General features: G+C 40.0%; 1 long non-coding RNA gene across 1 annotated transcript in view; it reads right to left on the bottom strand.

Annotated features, from left to right (window-relative positions):
- The window catches only part of LOC110260767, a 51,669-nt gene extending 29,627 nt beyond the window's left edge, over positions 1 to 22,042 (bottom strand). The window contains exons 1-2 of the long non-coding RNA XR_002344170.1: positions 21,979 to 22,042; positions 7,852 to 7,955 (exon numbers count right to left, since the gene is read on the bottom strand). This is a non-coding gene — a long non-coding RNA (uncharacterized LOC110260767). The remainder of the gene's footprint in view (positions 1 to 7,851; positions 7,956 to 21,978) is intronic.

Below are 23,510 nucleotides of genomic sequence, written 5' to 3'. Positions count from 1 at the left end.
GACATTTGCACTGGCCTTTGAAGGATGGGTAGGGTTTCACCAAGTGTAGACTAGAAGGAAAGGGCAGTCGACATTGAAAACAGGGTAAGTAAGGGCATGCGAACACAGTTTTTAAAATCTCATCATCATTCTTGACCAGAGGAGGAAGCAAAAGATGAACTAACAAGCATTTTCTTTTAGATACTTAGCTTGACTTGTCCTCCAATAAGAATCCAGGAGTTCACTTCTTAACAGGCAATGAATCGAATGTATTGTCTTTGCTACAAAATCATATTCTGGGATTAAAAACTTCAAGGCAAATACATTAGTGGAGGAGAAAATCATACACTTACATGAATGAAAAAAAATTCACTAGGATATAATGAAATCTAAGAATATATGTATGCTAGGTTGATGGAAATTCATACCCCATCTGCAGAGTAACAGAAAATTGGTTTTACATTTATTTTTAAAATCTAATTTCATGGAGTTCCCATAGTGGCTCAGTGGTTAACAAATCCAACTAGGAATCATGAGGTTGCAGGTTCAATCCCTGGCCTTGCTCAGTAGGTTGAGGATCCAGCGTTGCCCTGAACTGTGGGGTAGGTCGCAGATGGGGCTCGATCCCGCATGGCTGTGGCTCTGGTGTAGGCCAGCGGCTACAGCTCTGATTGACCCCTAGCCTGGGAACTCCATATGCCACAGGAATGGCCCAAGAAAGACAAAAAAAAAAAAAATCTAACTTCAGCAGATTAATTTTCATATGGGTAATTGACTGGTTTTCTTTCTACAATGCCAATGATATCATTATATGAGACAAACATGTTAGTTCACAATATAAGTAACTTTAAGACAGAAGAGCCTCTGCCACAAGGCAGTCAGAGCCGCCTGTAAGGCATCTTCCAAATCTAAATTGCAAAGACCTGCCTTTTGTTATGCCTTCCCGTATACAATATGGGCAAAATAAAAGGCATATGTTAACTCTACAACTATTAACAAGTTCACAGAACACTTTAGACACATGTATGAGATCAAAAAATGCTTATCAGTTTGGATAACTCTGTCCTTCACTACCTCTCTTTCATTGTTGCAGGTGGCAGTCGAATGTGAGGCATTACTCTGAGACATCGGCCAAACTGCCAAAGGGCAAACACCACCATCTTCCTAGTCTGTGTCCCAAGCTTCGGTTCCACAAAGAGCTCCTATCACATGGGCTTTTCATTTGTAGGTTCTACCTCCCTGCATGCTCTCTCCGATCCTTTGGCTTTACCAAGTTTAAAGGAATCTCCAGCAAGTAAAAGGGAGACGTGTCCAGTCATGTACTGGGAAACTGTCCATCCAGTGTCTAAACAATCCAAATTCCAAAGTTCATGTGTTCATTTAGCACTCTACCAGGTTAACGCCAAGATTAGCTTCAAGTTAACTTCAAGATTCGAATGGTCAAGAGTAATTACATGATCTATTAGAGATGTTAACTGTGATGGCTTTAACTGATGCTTCTCCTTTTTATTCGGTTCCTGGGCTGATCATCGCAGGGGTGATCACTCTCTAAACAGCATCCAGACTAAAGAGTCTCTAATTCACCTCTTAAGCACCCCATCACCCCTAACTACAGTGTATCTCAGCACAGGGATGTTCATCCTGACAGGCAGAATAGAACCTCCAAGTGTCTCACGTCACCCAGGGGAAATCTAGACAGACCCGCAGTGTGAGCACCGTGCCAGGAAGTTCTGCTCTTCCACACATAACCCCTCATAAGTAATCTTTTCCTTTTTTCATTCCTTGAAGCCCTGTCGTATTTGATGGCCAGAAAGACTGAATGTTAGATGTGAATACTGCTTTGCAGAAGCTTTCAACAAAATCTTCAAAAATGTGCCCTGGGACGCATCCAGTTACTAATTACCAGATAAAGGAATGACCAGGATTCGATTTGCAGAAGAGCTGCCATTGCCCACACTTTTTGCTGCCTCATTATAAATATATGTATGTTGGACATTTAGAATTTTATCACTAAATGGAAGCTGAAGTCACTTTTACAAATTAGAATACATTAAACAGACTCTCACCATGAATTTTACAAGTAGGTTTCAAAGTTGTTTAGAATGTGCTTCTTGCATCCCTAAAAGTAAATAACGTATGAAAATTCATTGCAGCAACATTCAGTTTATATACCACTTCTTCGTTTTGATGTTTTCTTACTTCAAATGTTTATATGTTAACTCTCAGCCAAAGGCTCTTATGACTAAATTAATCACTGCATAGCATTTTTCTCACATAAAATATGAAGAAATAGCCTCTGGAAGTCATTAAAAATACATTTTTAAATATACGTTTTTGATACAGATGTTCCCAAAAACAATTTCATGTAAATAATATTGGACTCACTTGGCTTGTTAAAACAAATTGTGTGCTAATAATAGGAAGGATTTTTTTTTTTTTTTTTTGTCTTTGTCTTTTTAAGGACGCACCAGTGGCATAAGGAGGTTCCCAGGCTAGGGGTCCAATTGGAGCTACAGCTGCCGGCCTACACCACAGCAATATGGGATTCCAGCTGTGTTTACTACCTACACCACAGCTCATGGCAATGCCAGATCCTTAACCCACCGAGCAAGGCCAGGGATCAAACCCATGTCCTCATGGATGCTAGTCAGGTTCATTAATCACTGAGCCATGACGGGATCTCCAGAAGGATATTTTTTAAATATATATTCCACTTCTGTTATCCCTTTATGTTTCTCAATTTTCTAAAGTTAATGTCATCATTCATTCGGGAAATATTTTGTGCACTTATTATATCCCTGGCCCTGGGCAAAGCACAGGGACATTCAGGCGAGTGAGAGAACATAATCCCTGTGGAGGCATCGCGCTGCTGTGGTGCAAATTTAGGAGATGTTCAGGCAGTATTTCACCAGAACCTGGTGATTGTGTGGAGGGAGGCAGGGACAGAGAGAAATCAGAGAAGATTCCTGGTTTTGGAGTTGAAAGAAGGTATCTGGTGGCGCTGTTCACAAAGTAGAAAAAAATAAAAGAAGGAGCAGGTCCAGGGAAGAAGGACGAAGCCGGAAAGCTGCTGAGTGTGATGTGCCTGCAAGGGCGCTAGAGTCTGTGTCTCATTGGCCGCTGAGAGAGGAACCTTATCAGGCTGGAGGTATAATAGAAGTGATGAATGAGGCTGCACAGGATGTGTGCACGGGATGAAAAGAAGAGTGGCACCAACCCTGAGAAACACTAACTTTTAAAGATGGACTCAGAGGAGCCTGAAGAAGAAACAGAGAAGGAGGGGCCAGAAATGAGTACGAAAAAAATCCCAGCAGCATATGGTGCCAGGGACTCCATGGGAACAGCACCTTACGAGAAAGAAGAATTGAAAACAAAGTCTGTCCAGAGCTGAGAAGTATCCTTGGCTTGACCACTGAGGAAACCAAGCTGACCTTCAAGGGGACGGCTTCAGGGTAGGGAAGTGAAAGGGAAATAGGGGAGATAGTGAGTGCAGACTTCTCTCCGGAGAATGGAGGGGATCTGGAGTTTTCCATTTTAAAACCCTAGAGGAAGGATTTTAGTTTTATAAGAAAGGTGAGACTTGAGAGTTCCCATCGTGGCACAGTGGTTAACGAATCCGACTAGGAACCATGAGGTTGCGGGTTCAATCCCTGGCCTTGCTCAGCGGGTTAAGGATCCGGCGTTGCCGTGAGAGCTGTGGTGTAGGTCGCAGACGGGCTCGGATCCCGCATGGCTGTGGCTCTGGTGTACACCTGCGGCTACAGCTCTGATTCGACCCCTAGCCTAGGAACCTCCATATGCCACGGGAGCGGCCCAAGAAATGACCAAAAAAAAAAAAAAAAAAAGTGAGACTTGAAATCTTGGTCATTCTTGGAGGGGCCCGGTGGGCCAAAAAGAACATAGAGATAACAGCACAAAAGAGACAGTAGCACCAAGGTCACACAAAAAAGAAATACTTCTGGAAGTAAACTGGATAGGATAGGACTTAGTTACAAGCAAATAAGTTTTCTCCAGATCTGTGTTATTGTCTCTCTGTACAATTAACATTCACTCATTATTTATTATGAACATAAGACCTTCTTCCACAAGGACTTGAGGTCCATAACAAGAAAAAGTAACAAAAACTAAATTGGATTACAAAATGCAAACTCAATGTGGGGGTTTGATTTAAAAGAAAGAATAGGATAGAAAAAATAATAAGTATATAAATAACTATATAACTATAAAATTATGAATATATAAATTATAAAACAATAAATATAAAATATTTAAAATGTTCATGCCATTTAACCTAACTATGCCTTATCAGAGGAACTATTCTAAGAAAATAATTTGTTATACTCTCAAAAATTATGTGCAGAGATATTCATCAAATTACTATTTTCAGTAACAAAAAATAGTAAATGATCTAATTTTCCAGCTGTATGAAATTGGTAAATTAATTATGATACATCCAAATGATTGAATAATATTGGAGAATTAAAAATCATGTTCTTAAACAATACAAAATGTAATACACAAAGTTGTATATATCCTTTTAAATTTATGCATATAAATATATTTGTAAACAATATTTTCAAAATTAAAACAGTGATTACCCCTGGATTGTAAAATTATGAGACTTTATGCTGTTCACATTTCCAATTTTTATATAATAATGAGCATATATTACTTTTATAATCAGAAATATATTATTGTTATTAAGTCAATAACTTGTCTTTTTTGAAATATTTTCCTGAAGTTTAATAGGTATTGTGCTGCGTAGGATTCTGCATATCTTACAACTGAAAAGGCTTATTCTCTTGGTTATTATTCAGCATAGAAGTAGTTTAATGCCCTCATTCAGCTTGTCTTTATGTTTACTAGCTGTTGAATGAGATTTTCTAGCATTATACGTATTAGTGCACTGTTAGGACTAGATCAACAAATTAGTGAATTTCTTTGGTGATTTAGCATTTGGCAAACTACTGTTACCTGCAAATGTCTAGGGTTATGATTTCTCTGGAACACTAAAAATCATAATTTAGATATATGGATGGAGTTGGTGTATATGACATTCTACTACCTTCGCATTGCATTAACTAAACCTTTGCTTTTTGTACAATATAACATTTATTTATTTATTTATTTATTTATATAATTCACTAGATGAATGTTAAGGTCCATTCCAATCCTGAGATTCCGTGTTGCAAGAATTTATCATATTTGACCTATGATAAATCTTCTTTAACCAGAATATTCAGAATATTACAACAGTGATTTTTCTGAATAAATCTGTTTTGTTGAATATATTTGTGAGCACGGTTCCAGAAATCATAGTAATTTATAGAATATTATGAAGATTTGCTTTTAAGAAGTTCAAAGATTCCTCAAACAGATTTGTTCATTGTCAAATTATTCTTCCAACATAGTTTAAAATGTTTGTCATTGAGGCTTTACCCATACATTTTTTAAAAGTCTAAAAATTAGCATAATTTGCTTCTTGGGAATTTTCGAATCTATGTTTTGCGAAATATTTAATTATCCGCATTGTTTAAGCCAGGTTCAATTAGATATGCAGTCACCTAAAGCTAAAATTATCTTAACTGATACAGTAGACATATTTAGCAAACCCAGTGTTTTCTTTGTTGATCTAGGAGAGGTTTGTGTATGAGAACATATTTGCTTATGTTTTCTTACCAACTCACACCTAAATACACTTTAGTTTACAAAACTGCAATAGGAAATCATTCATGTTTAATTACATTTTAACTAGTTATTCTCTCGCCATTGAAATTCATGCAACTGGCACTAAACCAAGTGATTTGATGTGAGTCCAGAAATAGCAAGAGCATTTGATGAAATTGTCTGAATTATACAACTAATGCTTAATTCAGTGGCTCAGCATTTAGACAATTTAATTAGTTTTCTTTTGCATTAATGAGGAAATTAAAACAAATGGCACTTTAGGTTTTTTCCTGTTCTACTCTAAAGCATTATGACAAATATCTGCATAAAAAGTTAAAAGCTTCATGAATCACTTTTGCATTTTATCTACAAAATGTCAAAACTCTAAAATAGCAAAAGCATCAAAATGTTTTAACACTATGTATTCAAATATCAGATGAGGATTGATTTCTTTGGTATTTATCAAGATGTTTTTGTGACACCATCAGCAGGACCACCTCCTACTGTACATCATCCTACCTAGAAACAAAATGTGAATATAAAATATTGGTTTGTGTCCCATAATCAGTCATAACTCATTCGGAGTCATAAAAAGCTAAATGTTAACATCATTTTAACCAACCTGTTTCAAAATTTTTCCAGGTCAATACCCTGGCAATCAAAAAATTGCATGTGTTTACTTATTACAAATATGGCACCAATACATTATAAGCATAATCCTTATAGAGAAATATTATGTCCCAAGATTTGTAGCAATTAAAGTTGAAGGCATAAAAAATAAGGAAACAACAATGAATTGTTATAGGACCCAATATTACATTCTATATTTGGCCTTAGGGAAGCAGAAAAATGACATACGTTGTAAATAAAGTGATAGATAACACAGGAATTAAAAAGTTTTGTGAATGTGGCAAGAACTGGGCAGAAAACACCTGGGAGTCTGCAGATAGAACATCAGAGAAGTGACTTCTCTTGATTTCAATCCACGGCAGTGGAAAAAGTGACCAAATCAGAGTCACCAAGACGGTCAAGAAGCCACAACATCTGGCTGCCATGACTGTGGAGAAGGGGTTCACAAAGAGACGTGTGATGCTACCATGTCTGGCTGTGGGGTGAGGCTCTCAGAGAGCCACCGCATCTGTCCACCACGACCTCCCAAGAATAGTGGCTTCTTCATTTCCAAATTACAAATCTGCTAGTAGGGGTTTTTATTGGTGAATTCTATTCCATAAATATACAGGAAACAAGTTCTTAGAAATATAGTTTATCAGTCTTAAATTTGTGGGTGATTGGATCAACTCGACATCCGTAAACATCCCTTTACTCATATGTAATTTCCAAATAAAGACAAAAACATTGTATTTCCACTTAACATGTTGCAACCACTCTTCATTCAATTGAAGACAAACTCACCTCCACAAAGGATGAAACACAGTCCTGTATCATTTCATGAATCTCTGGAGGATATTTCTTTTCTAGATGATTCCCACTCCCCCCTTGATGTCATGTAGTTTAATACTGAGATTAAGGCCAGGGATTGAAGCTGCATGTGCATGGATACCAGTCAGATTCACTACCACAGAGCCACAATGGCAACTCCTTATTTTGGGAAAGTTACTTAACCTGTCTGAGACACTGTTCCTTCCTCTATGGAAACAGATAAAATAACATACATTCCACATAAGTGTTTTGAGTAGAAATTTCCCAATACTGTGTATTTTTCTTTCCTTCCTTTTTTTTCCCCATCTGCCTTTATTTGTGCCTCTTCTACCTAATTTGGTCCTTTCAGCTTTTATTAAGACCAAATGGAAGTCATCTGTCACAAGCATCAGATTTACAGGACAATTACTAATTACAAGACAAATATAAATAGAGATAAAATAATCAGCTCCCATGAACATGTGTTTATATGTCCAAACCAAAGTGTGTTCAACAAAATAGTCGAGAATTACAAAATCCTTTGAACTTTGGAGAATCTGGGAGAACCATAGCAACTTTCTAGAGCAGTGCATTCCAATAGAAATATAATAGCAGCCACATATGTTGTCTTACATTGCCCAGCAGCCACATTAGAATAAGCAAAAAGAAACCAATGAAATTAACTTAAATTATCATTTCAAAATGTGATCAACATAAACATATTGAGATATTGTCATTCTTTTTTATAACTAAGCCTCAGAAATCCAGTATATATTTTATACTCACAGCACATTTCGATTCTAGACAATTTTAAGCACTCAGCGGCCACATGATGCTCATGGCTCCCACCCTGAAGAGTGCAGCACTGGACCTCAGTCATCTAGAAAGAACTGAACATACAAAACAGAAGTCACTGGAAAGAAGCCAACTCACTACTCTTGAAGGTAAGGACAGGTTGCTAAGAGCGACTCCAGCCCCCATATCAGATCTGTACTGAGTTCCTGGGCCAGAAGCCAAATGTTATGGGGGCAGCTTCTGACCTCTTCATGAGCTTCCTTGTGACTATTTAGAGGTTTTGGTCATTGACCTGTGAAACAAACAACCAAAAAATGTTAGTCTTGGGACCAACAGGATAAACTCCCAAATATCCAAAGGTCTGGTGGGAACAAAGGGATTTGGCGAATATCCTCAGAGCTGCTAAAGCATTTTATGGTCCAGCTGTGAGACCTTATCTCCTTGAGGTGGCTGGGAACTCCCGAATCATTCCTATAGCCTGGCTTTGAAAAAAGGGGTATTTGGGGCAATTTATTGTCTTTTATTTGTTTACAAAAACCAATGGGCCCTCATTAAGGAAAGAAAGGGGTTGGTCTTTCTATTAGTTCATTTGATCTTTGTTGCTGTTTGAACAGGTGTGAAGGCTAGATTTTCAGGTATTTATAGAATTTTTTTGCCTGGAACAAACTGTTATAAATTTGGTCATCAAACTGTTTAAACCTAGCCAGTCAAAAGGGAGAAGCTTTAATTTTTGGACATGTAAGAATCACATATCACATTTTATTTTTCGCTTATCGAAGGTTTTAAAATTCTTGACACCTGACATATCCAGAGCTGGTACCCCAAGTCAAGCCCTCACCATACCTCACTTGGACCTCTTGCCAAATGAGTTCCAACTTGCTTTTTGAACTTCAGCTTGACTCCCTTCTCCAGGAATTTTACTCCATGTTGCCCTGACCCCTGTCTGCCGTCACTTCACCCCATGGTAGCCTTTAATCACATCCTAGCAATGACTAATAATTATGCTCGGCTGCTACATTCCAGGCATATGTATTTTGCCTGTTCAAACTCTCACAACAACTTTGGAAGTAATAACTCTTACCCACATTTAACTGTTGAGAAAACGGAGATTTCAGTAAAGCCCAAGATCAAACAATTTGCAAGTGTTTAGAAATGAGATTTAAGTTCTGTCAGACTGAGTCTCATGGCATGAACAAGAAGCTAATTCAAAAATACTTGGTGGCTTCCCATAGTCTTATGACTCTGTAGCAAGAGCCTCTATCATCCAGCATCCTAGTCCTCATAAATCCATGGTTTTATTAACATTTTTTCGCTGTTGGAAATGCCAAATCTTCATAATTTAAACTATTTTCAAGGCCCGTCTTACTTCCCCCAGCTAGTGGCATCTTCATTTCCCCTATGGGAACTGTCTTTCTTTTGTCAGAGTCCTCATAAAAACCCTTTACAGTGCTATTAATTCACTTATACACTGCCCTGCCCAACTAGCTGTTTGACCTTGGGCAAGACAACTACTGTCTCTGGTCTTGCGTCCAAAGAGGATGATGATAGCTGTTGGGTGTACGTCCCTAGGTGGCTGAAAATCAAAATGAATAATATTAAAGTGTGCAGAAAGCTGCAAATGCAACACAAGGTAGGAAATTCTCTGTGTCCACCTTAGTATTCTCTGCAATGCCTGGCACCATGTCTCACATTGAAAGGGATCTTTTTTCTTCACCTGGCACATTTACCCCTAAATTGTAAAACTAAACAAACAAAAAAGAATGCAAGAAAACTCTCCCTAATGATCCTTTGACAGCTTTAATTTTTCATTTGAAAATTATGTAAACATTTCTAGGTGTATTTCCTAGATAATTCATTTACCTTCCAAACAGCTTTTTGCTTTGTATATGTTTCCAGAAAAACAATAATCTTTAAGGCCAGGATGAATGCACAGAAAATCATTTTGTATCAATTATTCTTTCTTAACATAAACATCAGTTATTGCCATCCAGCTATCTATCTCCAACCCAATGATGTCTATCTCACGTACGCCACTGAGTTTCTTATTCTAAGCGAAATGCATCTGAAGGTGTGATTGCTAGGACTTTTTTCCTTGTATTAAGATTTATCCTGAAGTTCCCATTATGGCTTAGTGGAAACAAATCCGACTAGAATCTATGAGGACTCAGGTTTGATTTTTCCAGGCCCTGAGGTCTCCTCAGGTCTGTGGGGTCCTGTAGGGGGCCTGGGTCACCTATCAGTATTGTCTTTCAAAGCTGATGTAGATTCTTGAATGTGTAAATTCTTGAATGTATGTAACATTCAAGTCAAACACAAAAGCTTGAAGGAAACTCAGTGCCGTCTCGGGTGGGTTGAGTTATAGGAGAAGGCTTGAAGTTAATTATGTGCTCTTTTTTATCCCTTAATTTTATAATTAAATCAAATAAATATATTTGATTTTATTACATTTTAAGAAGCAAGGCTTCCTGTAATCTTTTCACATTGAAATACACTAAAGCTATTACATTTATGTTTTTATTACTAGGATGTTATTTGTTTTAGGATAAAGGCATAAGCAAAATTTAGTGTTTGTATTAGGGAAAAAAAAAAGAGAGATTTTTAAAGAAAAATGAAAGCACTCTAGGAGGCTGTCTAATTCCAAGATGAAAATCTCAGGGCTAGATTGTCTGGATGGTGGGGGTAAAGACACATGGACATCACTTCCACTCCTGTGTCATCAGATGTCCTGCTCCTCACAGGGCCCAGGGGGCTGGAATTAGCCTTTTTATCCTGGAGTCTTAGAGCTCCCATTTTCTGCATATCAGTTTCACTGTCCAGGGGCCAGTCACCTAAAGGCTGCCTTGCTAAATGTCCAGGATAAATTGCTTCTGTGGGACATTTGTAGACACTCTGAGAGCCAGCCAACACCCTCTGCAGAGAGCAGCAAAATATCCTCAGTGCATTGTGAACCTGACCCTAGGGAGTCAGAGCTTGTGGCCACTTCTCCAGGAACCGAGCCCTCTTAGGTTTTGCAAGCCCCCACCAGGGAGTCCCTCTTCCACCTGGCTTGCTACCTTCCCTGTGATTCCAGCAGCTGTGTTTAGGTTGAAGATCCTGGCATGGATACGTGTGCAGGACAAGCCCTGGAGCCCTCAGCCTCAGTCTCAGAGGGAATTGAGTTTGCAGTGTTAGGAAGCTTACATATGACCAAGGAACAAGGCCTTCCTCATTGCTTCTCCTCCCTAAAGTCAGCTCATTTAGTCCAGTGAATTAGTCTCTGAATTGTAGAGATCAGAATTAAATGTGGATATATGTTTTATGTTTAATGTTGAACATTTTTGCATAAAACAATGTATCTACTATTTCATTTTTAAAATGCTGTATATGTAATAAAACACATACACAAAAAACCATCCTAAGCAAAGTTAGTGGATCTTGCTGGATTATTATAGACAGTCACCCTAGTGGCCAACACCAAGTCACTACTTCTCTTACGTAAATTTCACTGAGTCTCAAAGGAATACACACACACACACACACACACACACACACACACAAGTTTAGTACTTCGTCAATATCTTTCTAGAAATTTTGTTTTATGTTTTTTTCTGTTTTTTCATTCTTCTGAAAGGGGATCATGGGAACCATATTAGTTGAAGTTTAACATGATGACTTGGATAGCAGTGCATTTTATCCCAGCAACTTACTTTTGCTGAGTATCAAATTCATGGCTCATACTTCTATCAATACAGTATTCCATTTTCTTCTTGCACAAATTATTAATAAGAAGGCTGCTACAATGCTGATTCTCTTTCCTATAGGTCATTTTCTTTTTTCCCCTAGATGGCCAATTTTTCTTTCTTTAAAGCACAGCAATTTCACTAGCATATGCTCTGCCATTAATGATTCCAAGTTCAATGTTCAGCGTGCTCTTTTAATATGCAGTTTCAAGGCATTTTCTAATTTCCAAGAAAAATTGCAAGGCATATTGGACGGCTTCCCAAGTCCTTGCATCTGAGAGATCATCATTTGTTTATTTCCCCACTGAGTTCCTTGTTGAGAAGTATTTAGTCTATTTCCCAACATTTCTTGTTTCAGGCAATGGTGCAATTATGCTAGATCTTAGATTTCCAGGGCCAGTGTATCTATAGGAAACTCTCCTACATGTGAAAACACTGAGCCCATGGGAATGTGTTGATCCAGTGTTATCACTAGATTAAGGAAGGGTCAGGAGGTTTAGTGAAACAAATTTGATAATAATATACTGATAATTGTTGAAGTTGGGTAATGGATGATGTGGGTTCATTATACAATGCTTGCTATTTTGTGTATGTTTGAAACGTCTCATGATAAGAACATTTCTAAGTCTGTGTTCTATTAGTAAAAAAAGGCTAGTTTTCGCTGACATTTTAGTAGAAAGGATGAGAGGTGTATAAAATGACTCCAATACAAAATAGAGGCTCTTAGAAAAAGAACTTTGAAAACAGAAAGAAGACAGGATAAAGAAAAACTCCCTGGTGTAAATGACGCTGAGTTGGAATCTTGGTGAGAGGATGACACTGATGTGAGCCTGAGATGGAGGATTTGGGGGAAGGACAGAAGGTAGGACGTTTGAATGCAGAGGTGAGGGAGACAGAGGGAGTTTTAAGTGGACATTATGATGCTTAGAAATAACAAGAATGAGGTCAGTTCATTCACACTATATGTATGTCATGATAATATATAATGCATAATCTTTTCCTGCTAGGGGAGCTGCTATGAAAGCCAGCACAAGAATATCCATCTTGTATAGTTTTCACTCAAGTGAAGGAAAATAGTCAACAAGTGAATCAACAAATACTACTGCAAAATTTAGGAGAAAAATAAATCAGGGAAGGGGGTCTGGGTAGAGGGAAGTATTTGCATATTAAATGGGTTTTATGTCTTGAGAGGGTGACACTTGTACAAAGATTTTAAGGGGGTGAGGACATGAGCCAGGCACATTCCAGGCAGAGGAACAGCAGGTGCAGACCCTGAGGGTAGGGGTGTGCCCGAAATGTCTGAGCAGAAGCCAGGAGCATGAGTAAAGTGAGAGACAGAAGGGTAATAGAAGAGTCAGATGAGGTGGGCACAACTGTACAAGGCCCCCGGGGACACTGTGTGAGATGTGATCCATTGGCGGGTCCTCAGGAGAAAAGAGACATTATCTGACTAAGGTTTTAAAGGAGTCATTGAGGCAGCTTCACCGAGAATAGCCTTTCTGTGTGGGGAGGGAGACTAGTTAGAAGAATCTTGTAATAATTCAAGCTGGAAATAAGGAGGCTTGGAACTAGAATGGCTGTAATGGACGTGCTAATAAGCTGTATGTTGCCGGACATATTTGGATGATAGAAATGATGGAGTTTCCCAACAGTTTGGATACAGGATGTGAAACAGCTGGTCATGCAGCATGAATCCAAGGCCACCATCCTGTCAGAAAGGATAGAGTTGCTATTGCCAGAGATGATAAGAATGTATGTGGAGTATATTTCTGTAGACAAGGAAAGATCAGGTTTCCAGCTCTGGAAATGTTGAGGTTGAGTTTTCTCTTGGACACCCTTGGGATAATGTTGAATAAGAACTGGGTGGTCCTGAGTAGAGGATGGGGCTGGAGATAAAATCTCAGAGTTGAAGCACGGCCATACTAGATAGATCAGAAAGATGAAAACTTATCATCATAGAGATTGCCCGAATTAAATAGAAGGGAAAATAGGAGTGCCCGTCATGGCTCAGTAGTTAATGAACCTAACTAGCATCCATGAGGATGCAGCTTCGATCCCTGGCCTCACTCAGTGGGTTAAGGATCCAGCGTTGCCATGAGCTGTGGTATAGGTTGCAGACACAGCTTGGATCCCACATTGCTGTGGCTCTGGCGTAGGCTGGTGGCTACAGGTCTGATTCGACCCCTAGCCTGGGAACCTCCATATGCCATGGGTGCAGCCCTAAAAAGACAGAAAAAAAAAAAATACAAGGGAAATAGGAGAGACTCAGCGACCCCACTGAATCACAGTATCTTCGAGGAACTTTCAAATTTCCTTTCAAACCTGTTTCAAAAGTTTGGAAGACGTTGGGATTGAGTTTGAACCCTTTGACAGATGGAGCCCTCAATGAAAGCTTCATGCTACAGAGAAAAGCGGATTCGATCTTCTTGGAGAAATAATGTCTGGGGTCTCCAGACAATGGCTTCTGCTCCTCAACTGCACACGTGATTAACATAGCCTAACATTACCCTCCTTTCTTGGGCCCTGCAGCCTTAACAACACATTGATGCCCAACATCTTTTAATAAGCCCCTCTCTTTGAAATACCTAGTGTGGTTTCAGATAGCTTCATAAGTCATTATGAAGATGGGGTTGAGGAAACTGATGAACTGTTAAGTAAATTATAGGTAGATTTCAATGTAATGCCTCACTATAACCTGAATTAGAATACCACTTTCTTCACTCAATTCTAGATAGTCCTTCTATTTAAAGGGCTCCTTCTGCAGTCCATGCATCTAAAAATGAGACATGGGACCTCATTATAGCCTCATCTTTCAACCCCGCGTCCTACCCAACCACCTAGATTTCTTCTCTTCCAGCTCCTCACCATTGCGCTGTCCTTGGCTCTTTTTCTCTACCACTTTATTGTATTTCACATAAACTCCGAAAACAGTGCTCTCACTGGGCCCTCACCTGACTCGCTCTCCCACTCTCCACCTCCAGGTGTGCCCCATTGGGTGTCAGCTGTCTACTCTTCTATTTAGAGTTTACAGAACTTGCTACTGCCTGAAGTATAATGTGTATTCCAGAAACTGAGATGGGAAAACCCAGACTGGTTCATGCCCTTCTCTCCCAAACAACAGAGCTAATTTGGTACACACCCCTTACATCACTCAGCACCCCCCGCCAGGCCTGAGGCTGAATTTGCAATTCAAATGCCCTGATATTCCCTCAGCAAAATGTGTAGAAATTTATGTCAAAGGAGAGTATAAATGGATTTGCTTTGGTCAAGGTCAGGTTGGCTGCCATTTCAGTTTTGGTGCCAAATTGAAGAAGAAAGCTTTTCACTGGCAAGAGCTTTATGGATTTAGAATTGTGGGAGAGGTCTGTGGACTAATGCCTGATGAAAGTTATGTGCTATTTTCAGCATAACCCTATCATGCTTCGAGTGAGCCAAGAACCTAACAGCTTTGACTTCCTTCATTACAGGATGTCAAAGCTGAGAGGGAAAGTGACCACTATGCCAATTATACATAATCCATGAGTCGTTACAAGTATGTGCACTGCTTTGAAAAAGAAATGTAGGAAGCCTAGGAGAGATGGCACGCATCCTGACACAGGAATGGAGAAAAAGGTTCCTAGAGACAGCAATCTTTAAGGTAGACACTATGCTTTATTATCCTATAACTGCTCTATAATATTCCCTCAGTGTTTGTGTTTACTTATCAAACAGCTCAGGAAGGCAGGTATCCAACCCGCATTTACTTTGCACTTGGCCCTATACCAAAAGGCAATATTCTCTCTATCACATGTGCTGGAGTGGCATCTGTGCTACTGAGGATTTTTCAAACTGGTCTATGCATGTGGAAATCTTCAAACCTGCATTTTTTTTTTTTTTTGTTTGTTTTTTGGACATTCCTCCCATTGAGCAGTGGGGTCTAGGCCCCTCTCTGTAACCAGAGCTGACATAATGCACACTTGTCACCAAGACATGTCCTGGAAATAGCTCTGTGGAGTGTCCAAGGCTCCACTAGACGAGGCCATAAACCTCTGCCTGGGCACCCTGGTCACTCCGCTGTGGAGCCCTCAGCCGCTGTGGGGAAGGTAGGAATGCCCTGGGCCTGCCCTTCTGCAAGGAAACCCAGCACCTGGGGAGCTCTCACAGAGGGCCTCTAGCCAAACCCAGCTGCAGCTGCAGACATGGACTGAAGTCTCCTCCAAGGCTTCCAGCCCCCACTTGCTGAGTCAGCCCCCAACGGGAGTCTTCTCTGCCGAGGCCCTACCATCACAGAGCAGATGTGCCCTGTCTGAGCTCCCCACCTTGTGACCATAAGCAAATTAAAATGGGAGTCTCGTGCCACTCTTATGGGGAGTTCACTTTAAAAAAATTTATGGGAAGAACAACATGAATAACATACTTGTACAAAATTCGAAAGGAAGAAGAGAATGTCCTGTAAAATCTGAATTTTCCTCCTTCCCTCTTCTGCAGCCTTCCAGGTTCTGTCCCTGGAAGGATCCACCGCTAAGTCTCTATATTCCCTCCAGCTTTATTAATTGAAAAATCATGTAGCATGGGCACTGTGACAAGCATGTTTGTAAGGTCTGTGCCTAAAGTCACTCATTTATTCTTCACCTATCATGGATACTCAGGTGAGAGCAGAGGGAAGGTCTCTGCTTCAGTTTGACTGTTCTTCCAAAACAGGAGCCTGAATTGCTCTTTATTATCTGCTTTTGATGCTGTTCCTCCAATCAGACTGTTGTATTTTCCTTCATGTAGTCCCTAATTCTTTCTCATTTTCTCCCCTAATTTCTCTATCCACATGCATACATTTTTTTTTTAATCAAGCTTGGAGCCATGACAATTCTTCACTAAAAGCAATGTAATTATTACCTGATTTTTCCCGCCCTCACTTAATCACTCCCTCAACTGAGTAACCCTTGGAGAATATATGAAAATATGGTACCACGTACATTTTTTTAAAAGTTCTCAATATCCCCTTTGATATATTAGTTCTAGATATTTAAGGTAAATCCATGAAAATAGAGATATTTACTATAGAATTCCATACCTTGAAGGGTACCTATATTGTTTTAAATATGGCAGCTCTCTCCTCTTTCTGCTAAATATTCACTTTTTGTGCTCCAAGGGCCTGCTTATTACTTACCTTCTTATAGCTAGCTTTATCACATTATCATAAGAATGGGTATGATTGAGTACTGAATTATAGGCCAGAACACACATTAAATCCCAGAGTTTGGGGTCATCTAAACTTCATTTAGAAAACATTGATTATAGGTTTTAATCCAACCCGCTAGTGATTCTTTTTTTCTTAATTGCTCAGTGGATAGCCAGGGTTCTACATGTATAATGATGGGAAAAATGTTCAATGAATTCAGAGACTAAGACATAATTAAGTATATAGATTTAGTTGCATACAGAAAAAAAAGGAAGGAATGTACACTGAGAATGGGAGAAAAGAATTACATAGTTGGGAGTTCCCTTCGTGGCTCAGTGGTTAACTAATCCGACTAGGAACCACGCGGTTGAGGGTTTGATCCCTGGCCTTGCTCAATGGGTTAAGGATCCGGCATTGCCGTGAGCTGTGGTGTAGGTTGCAGACGCGGCTCGGATCCCGCGTTGTTGTGGCTCTGGCGTAGGCGGGTGGCTACAGCTCCAATTCGACCCCTAGCCTGGGAACCTCCATATGCCACGGGAGTGGCCCAAGAAATGGCAAAAAGAAAAAAAAAAAATTACATAGTTGGATAAGTGTATGCTTAAAAAGAGAACTGTGGCTTTTTGAAATTGAAATGCTATTGATACTGCTTTTTGTTTCCTATCAAACAAATTTTAGTACTTTGATCTAGAAATGTCTAGTGACTCAGGGACAGTAGAAATGGGTGGAGATGGTATTTTGATCAAGAATAGATCCTCTTTATTTTTCAACCTGTTAGTTCTGTCCTTCTTGACCCAGACATTGTCACCGTCAGCTATATTTGGAGGGTAGGTCATTTTTTTCTCATAAAACTTGTTTCCATAAAAGGAGAATAATGTGTGAGACCGGGATTCACGTTTTGAAACAGAATGTGTGCTCTGAAATGCCACACTCGTCCATGGAAAGACACATCTGTCTAGACAGCAGCAGGTGGACCCATAGTGGGCAGAGTCCTATTTACTCTGAAAGTTCTATGATGACCTGTCACCATGGTAATGTGATGATGCATATCTTTCCTTCTGTTCCAACTGTCACTCTGTGAGCTGAGAGGTTCAAATTTGGAAACAGGCGAGAATCTCACAGCTTCACACCTTGAGTATGTGGGAAATCTGAATTGTTATTCTGGAGGAATTTCCTATTGCTCTCTGAGTGCTGTTCCTTAAAATGAGCTGGTTAACTTTTAATAGTTTCCTCATTTTTTCATTCCCCCCACTCTCATTTGCCTACAGAGTTAATAATGTGTTTTATAGTTTTGCTGTATTATCTAAGTAATACATAAGTTATATTTTTGTTCTTCTATCAAGCTGGCTGCCTTAATTTTTTATTTTTTCTTATTTATTTATTTTTGCTTTTGCTTTTTAGGGCTGCACCGTGGCATATGTAAGTTCCCAGGCTAGAGGTCTCAAAGCAGAACTACAGCTGCTGACCTACACCGCAGCCACATCAACGCCAGATTCTTAACCCACTGAGCAAGGCCAGGGATTGAACCCACATCCTCATGGATTCTAGCCTGGTTTGTAACCACTGAGGCACAAAGGGAACTTCCTGTGCTATTTCTATTAAAAATTTTTTGTTATAGTTGACTTACAATGTTCTGTCAAATGTACTATTTATTAATGCCAATTTTTACATATTCTTACAGAGAACAAACACAAGGAACACACCCACACTGCTTTCAGTGGATCAGGAGAGTCTTGCTGCCACCCCAGCTGTAGACACTGTAGGAAAGAGGAATTACAGCTCAGCTCTTCTGGAGGTAGATCTCAAAAATCAGAAACCAAATATCTAAATACAGAGATTTTTAAAAAGGAAAAAGCTGCGATTTCCTGACAGGATTTCCATGGGTTGATGTGGACAGGCTCAATGACGGGGTGTTTCTCTGACTGTGATGAGAAGGGACAGCGCCATCAGGCTAGTGGAATGAACATTTGGCAACGGAGGGAAGGAGGGTCTCGGGAAGTGTGCTGTGGGTATGGAGGGAACCCCTTAAGGGGAGATGGGACTCTGTCTCTTGCCACTACAGGGTCTAGAGAAGGATGAGGCATCAATAGAGGAGAGACGATTTTGGTAAGGAAGATTTTGAACTCCTGTCCATTCTCATCCAGGCGTTGGGCCAAGCTTTCAATCAGTTACTCAGATCAAGAGTAAGTGAGACATAGAGCATCACAAACTTAATTTATTAAGCCACCAAAGTACCAGCCCAGATGGCCATTTTTCCAGTTAATTCATAGTAACTCTTCATCCAGGGTTGGTCCATTGAAGGGAAGCCAATTCTTGGCAAAGCAGTTATGTGACAGTTGGTTTATAACATTGTGAGCTCTGAGCCAGCTCGGGAGCCAAACGGACCACTAGTCACTTGAGATGATCAGCTTGTCATTAGGAAGGCTCAGTGCGAGACAGCTGACAGTGTGAAGATGGTACAGTAAGGTGGCCACAGTTGGTCGTCTCCTGGTCCTTCAGAAGGGCTTTGTTTGTAGGAAACTATTGCACTTTGGATTAGGAATGTAAACAGAGGCATAAGGCTATTTGGATTTAAAGTTCTCTCTTGGCTCAGACATCTCCTCCAGGGCACCACTGGGCTTCTTCTGAATGAGATTTGAACCCAGACCATCAGGCATGGTCACTGTGCTTTGCTGTGTTTCTGTTTCTGTAACGTCTCAGCTAAATAAAAGTAAATGCCCGTAACACCTGTCTGTTGGGCATTTTAAGCCCCAAACTTCAAGATCTTCTTTAGTCCAACTTTGATTCAGGAGTCTTTTCTGGGCAATAATAAGATAAAAAGATTGAACTTGAATAAATTATTACTAATTTCCTTATGATCTTCTGTCAGCAAAATGTCAATAGTTCTCTCTTTTGAGATGCATTTCCCAGGATCTTGCCTCCAAGATGTAAGAAAGTTTTATCTGAGGTCAAGAGTACCAACTGCTGGCTCTAACCAATGGGTCAGAAGAATACACATCTGGCCAAATAACAGGGTACACCCCATAGACAAGCCAGTGGAAGGTTTGTGAAAATACACTCGAGTTGATTTGAGAATAATTATCCTAGTTTATTCGGTGTCCCATATTTAAGAAAAAACTATGAAAATGCTAATAAGCCATATTCTTTTGTATTTTATGCAGGAAATTTTTTTTCATTTAAAATTTTTATTGAGGTGGAGTTGATTTACACTGTTGTGTTAATTTCTGCTGTACAGAAAAGTGCTTCAGTCATTGATATACACATTTCCATTCTTCTTCAAATTCTTTTTACCATGTAGGTTATCACAGAATATTGGATTGCATACAAATTTAAATTTATTAAGTCAGAAGTGCTATAACTCTGGAAGTAAACGTGCGTATACAACTCAAAATTCATATTTGACAGTGAACAATATAGAGACATCAGCTGATTTTTGAGCATTAGCCGAAAGAGATCTCCCCTTGAAACTGAAGTTCCTAATTTTTTTAAATTATTGGACATTATTTAGAGCAGCTTTATTTTAACGTAAAAATTGGACAGATAATACAGAAAGTTCTCATATCCCACCCCTTAACACCTTACATTACTGTGGTACATTTGTTACAATTAGGGAAACAATCTTGGTATATCTTTATTCATTAAAAACCCATAGTTTATCATTTAAAGTTGAAGTTCTGTTTAAACTTGATTTGGGGACTGTATAGATGTCAAAACTCCATAGTTTACATAAAAAATCGCTCTTGCGACATTCTGTGACTTTTGACAGATGCATAATATCATGTGTAGTCATTACAATATCATACAGAAATTCGTACTGACATTCATAACAGTATCATTTCCAATAAGCAAACGATGGAAACAATCTCAAAGTCCATCAAGTGATAAATGGATAAGTTTGATATATACACACAATGGAGCATGATTCAGCCATAAAAATAAAACTAGTATTTGAAATATGCTACTCCATGGATGAAACACAATAATAAATAATATTATGGTTAGCAAAATAAAACAAGCACAGAAAGACAAATATGGTATTATTCCACTTGTATGGGGTACCTAGAATGGTCAAATTCATAGAAGTAAAAAAGTAGAGATTAACAAGTGCTGGAGGCGGGGCGGGGGGAGGTGTAATTATTTCTTAATAGGTAAAGAAGTTATATTGGATAAGATGAAAAAGATTTGGCTATAGACAGTAGTGATGGGTATACAGCATTATGAATGTCATTAATGCTGCTGATCTGTAGACCTAAAATTATTAAAAGGATAAATATTATGTATATTTCATCACAATAAAAAAGTTAAAAATCTAACAGAATAGATGGTGGATACAGCAGGAACATGCACCAAGGCATGGAAGCCAAAATGGTCTTATAACATTTCAAATCGTGGGAATCTGGCTGAGTTTGAAAATGGACAGAAGGAGTTGTGGGACTCTGTCATTGAAACTCAGCGTGCATTTTACTGCTTACCCTTTCTCAGATTGACGATCTTTAGGTTTCCCTGAAACCAAAGGTTCAATTTCTTGTTTCTTTCCTGCTCTTATTCTTTCCCTTCCTTCGTTCACCAAGGAGGATGACCCAGCAGCAGCTCAGTCCATACTTACTAACCAGCTACATCTTATGTATACACTCTCACCCTGGATCCACTTCAAGCAAAGCTCCCTAAGTAATTCCTGAGCTCACCACCAATGTCCTCACCATTACTCTGTGTCCTCTTATCTCCCCAGCAGCAGCTCAGTCCATACTTACTAACCAGCTACATCTTATGTAGAACATGTTGGAAGACCTCCTGGGAACAGGGCAGAGGAAGAGGCCCTGTCCACCCCCAGGGTAAGCTCACTTTTCTTCATCTGAGATAGAAATGTTGCTTCACGTATTTCTTTCTCAATCAAATTCAGATATGGAAATCTGACACTGTACATTATAGATAATATTTACCATTTCCTTATTCGGGAGAATGTTGAATGAAAGTCTATAACCAAAACCTGATGGAAGAGGGCACTGAAAAAATAGCAGCATGAGTTATAAACTAGGGCAGTGAGCATTTTCCTCAGCAGAAGAATTTCTGTCTGAAAAACACTTTGTGTTTGCCGAGCAGGATAGACCTGAGAGATCTTCCATGAAAAGCACCTTCTCCTCCTCCTCCCCACCGTGCCTCACAAGCCCTGTGATCTACACTGACGAAAGCAGGTCATGAATCAAGTTGTGCCCAGGCCTGGTTCCCACTCCTGTAGCAACAACTTACCACTTGAGTGACCTGGGATGAGTGGTTAATCCTCTGCATGCCTCAGTTTCCCCATCTGCAAGACAGGGGAGATCATAGTAAGGATTAAATACAGATTAATATACATGAAGAATTTAGTACTGTGTTTCTGTAAGGATTAAATACAGATTAATATACATGAAGAATTTAGTATTGTGTCCGGCAGTGCCCTCTCTGGGTCTCAGTTTCCCCATTGGTGGAAGACAGGAGGTATACTGTAAAAACTGAGAGATAGCAATGCTTGGTGTATTTATGGATTACTGATGGTATGCTCCACACTCCACCTGATTCCCAATAACCGTTCGAGCTGCCAGTGTCATCAACAGCCCCATGGTACAGGAAGCCAGGCTCAGAGGGGTAGGGCAATGACTCCACAGTCGCACAGCTAGCAGGATTGGTGCTGGACCAGCTACCCTGTCTGTGCAAGCCTAACCTTGGAGGGGCTGCCACGCAGCCCCCCCCCACCCAACCCCCACCTCCTTTTCAGCCTCCACTGGGAAGCATTCCTCTGGAGGAGCAGCTCAGCACAGAAGGCAGTGGCACAGTTGGTGCTCTGTCTCCACCTAGTCAGGGAAAGAGTTTGAGGTGGAAAAATAGGTGAGAGTCGGTCTGGGAGCAGGGAGCTTTCAGGAGCCTACACTGGCTCTCTGGACCTGCAGCCCAAGAGCTGCAGAAGTGAGATTCAGTTCCTTCAGCAATCTGAGCATCTGATGTGTGCCTGGCACTGAGGGAAGCCCTGGGGGTGGGGGTGCCCTCTAATAGCAAACCCTCAAGCCTGAGCTTATAGAGGACTTACTATATCCCTTAAATTTCATCACGATGGAGCTGGGAACTGTTATGATCCCCAAGTGACAATATCTGGAAAATGAAGTTCAGAGAAAGAAAGTGATTTTTAGGTAGGAGATAGACAGGCTTCGGACTCAGCCCCTGCCATGGGTGTCAGGAAGAACAAAAGTAACCCGCTGCAGTCTCCCCACTTGTGTAGTCAGGGGGATTTCCTAGTCTGACACTGAGCAGAGGGGGTCTCAAGTCATCCTCTAGCAACGAAGTGCAATCTCATTATAACACCGTCAGCAGGATGATTTTGACCCTGACCGCCTATAAGTTTTGCTTGGGTATCCAGGAAGGATTCAGAATGGAGCTGGTGGGAGTCCAAGTGAGGGATCGCAAATGATGCACCTGATCACAGGGGAGGGAAACGCGCAGTCACCGCGCCCGAACCCCACTTAACCAACCTAAGCCACTCCTATTGTGCACAACGCCCTCCGTGAGTTCACTCTTAGGCTCTCCCAAACATACTGAGCTTCTAATAAACGCCGTGCCTACTTTGCCATCTTGTCTTTTTGCTGAATTCTTTCTTGAAAATAGACAAGAATTGAGGTCCTCTTCTAGCCCAAATCAATTTGTCTGAAGTCACATAGTTAGTGTTGGAGCTGAAAATTAATTTTTTTTCTTTGAATCAGATGACTTATTATTTGATATTGACCATCTAAAGACAAAAATCATGCTTTTTA

This window comes from Sus scrofa, chromosome 5 (assembly GCF_000003025.6).
Source record: "Sus scrofa isolate TJ Tabasco breed Duroc chromosome 5, Sscrofa11.1, whole genome shotgun sequence".
Lineage (NCBI taxonomy): Eukaryota > Metazoa > Chordata > Mammalia > Artiodactyla > Suidae > Sus > Sus scrofa.
This window is presented reverse-complemented; position numbering and strand designations above follow the sequence as displayed.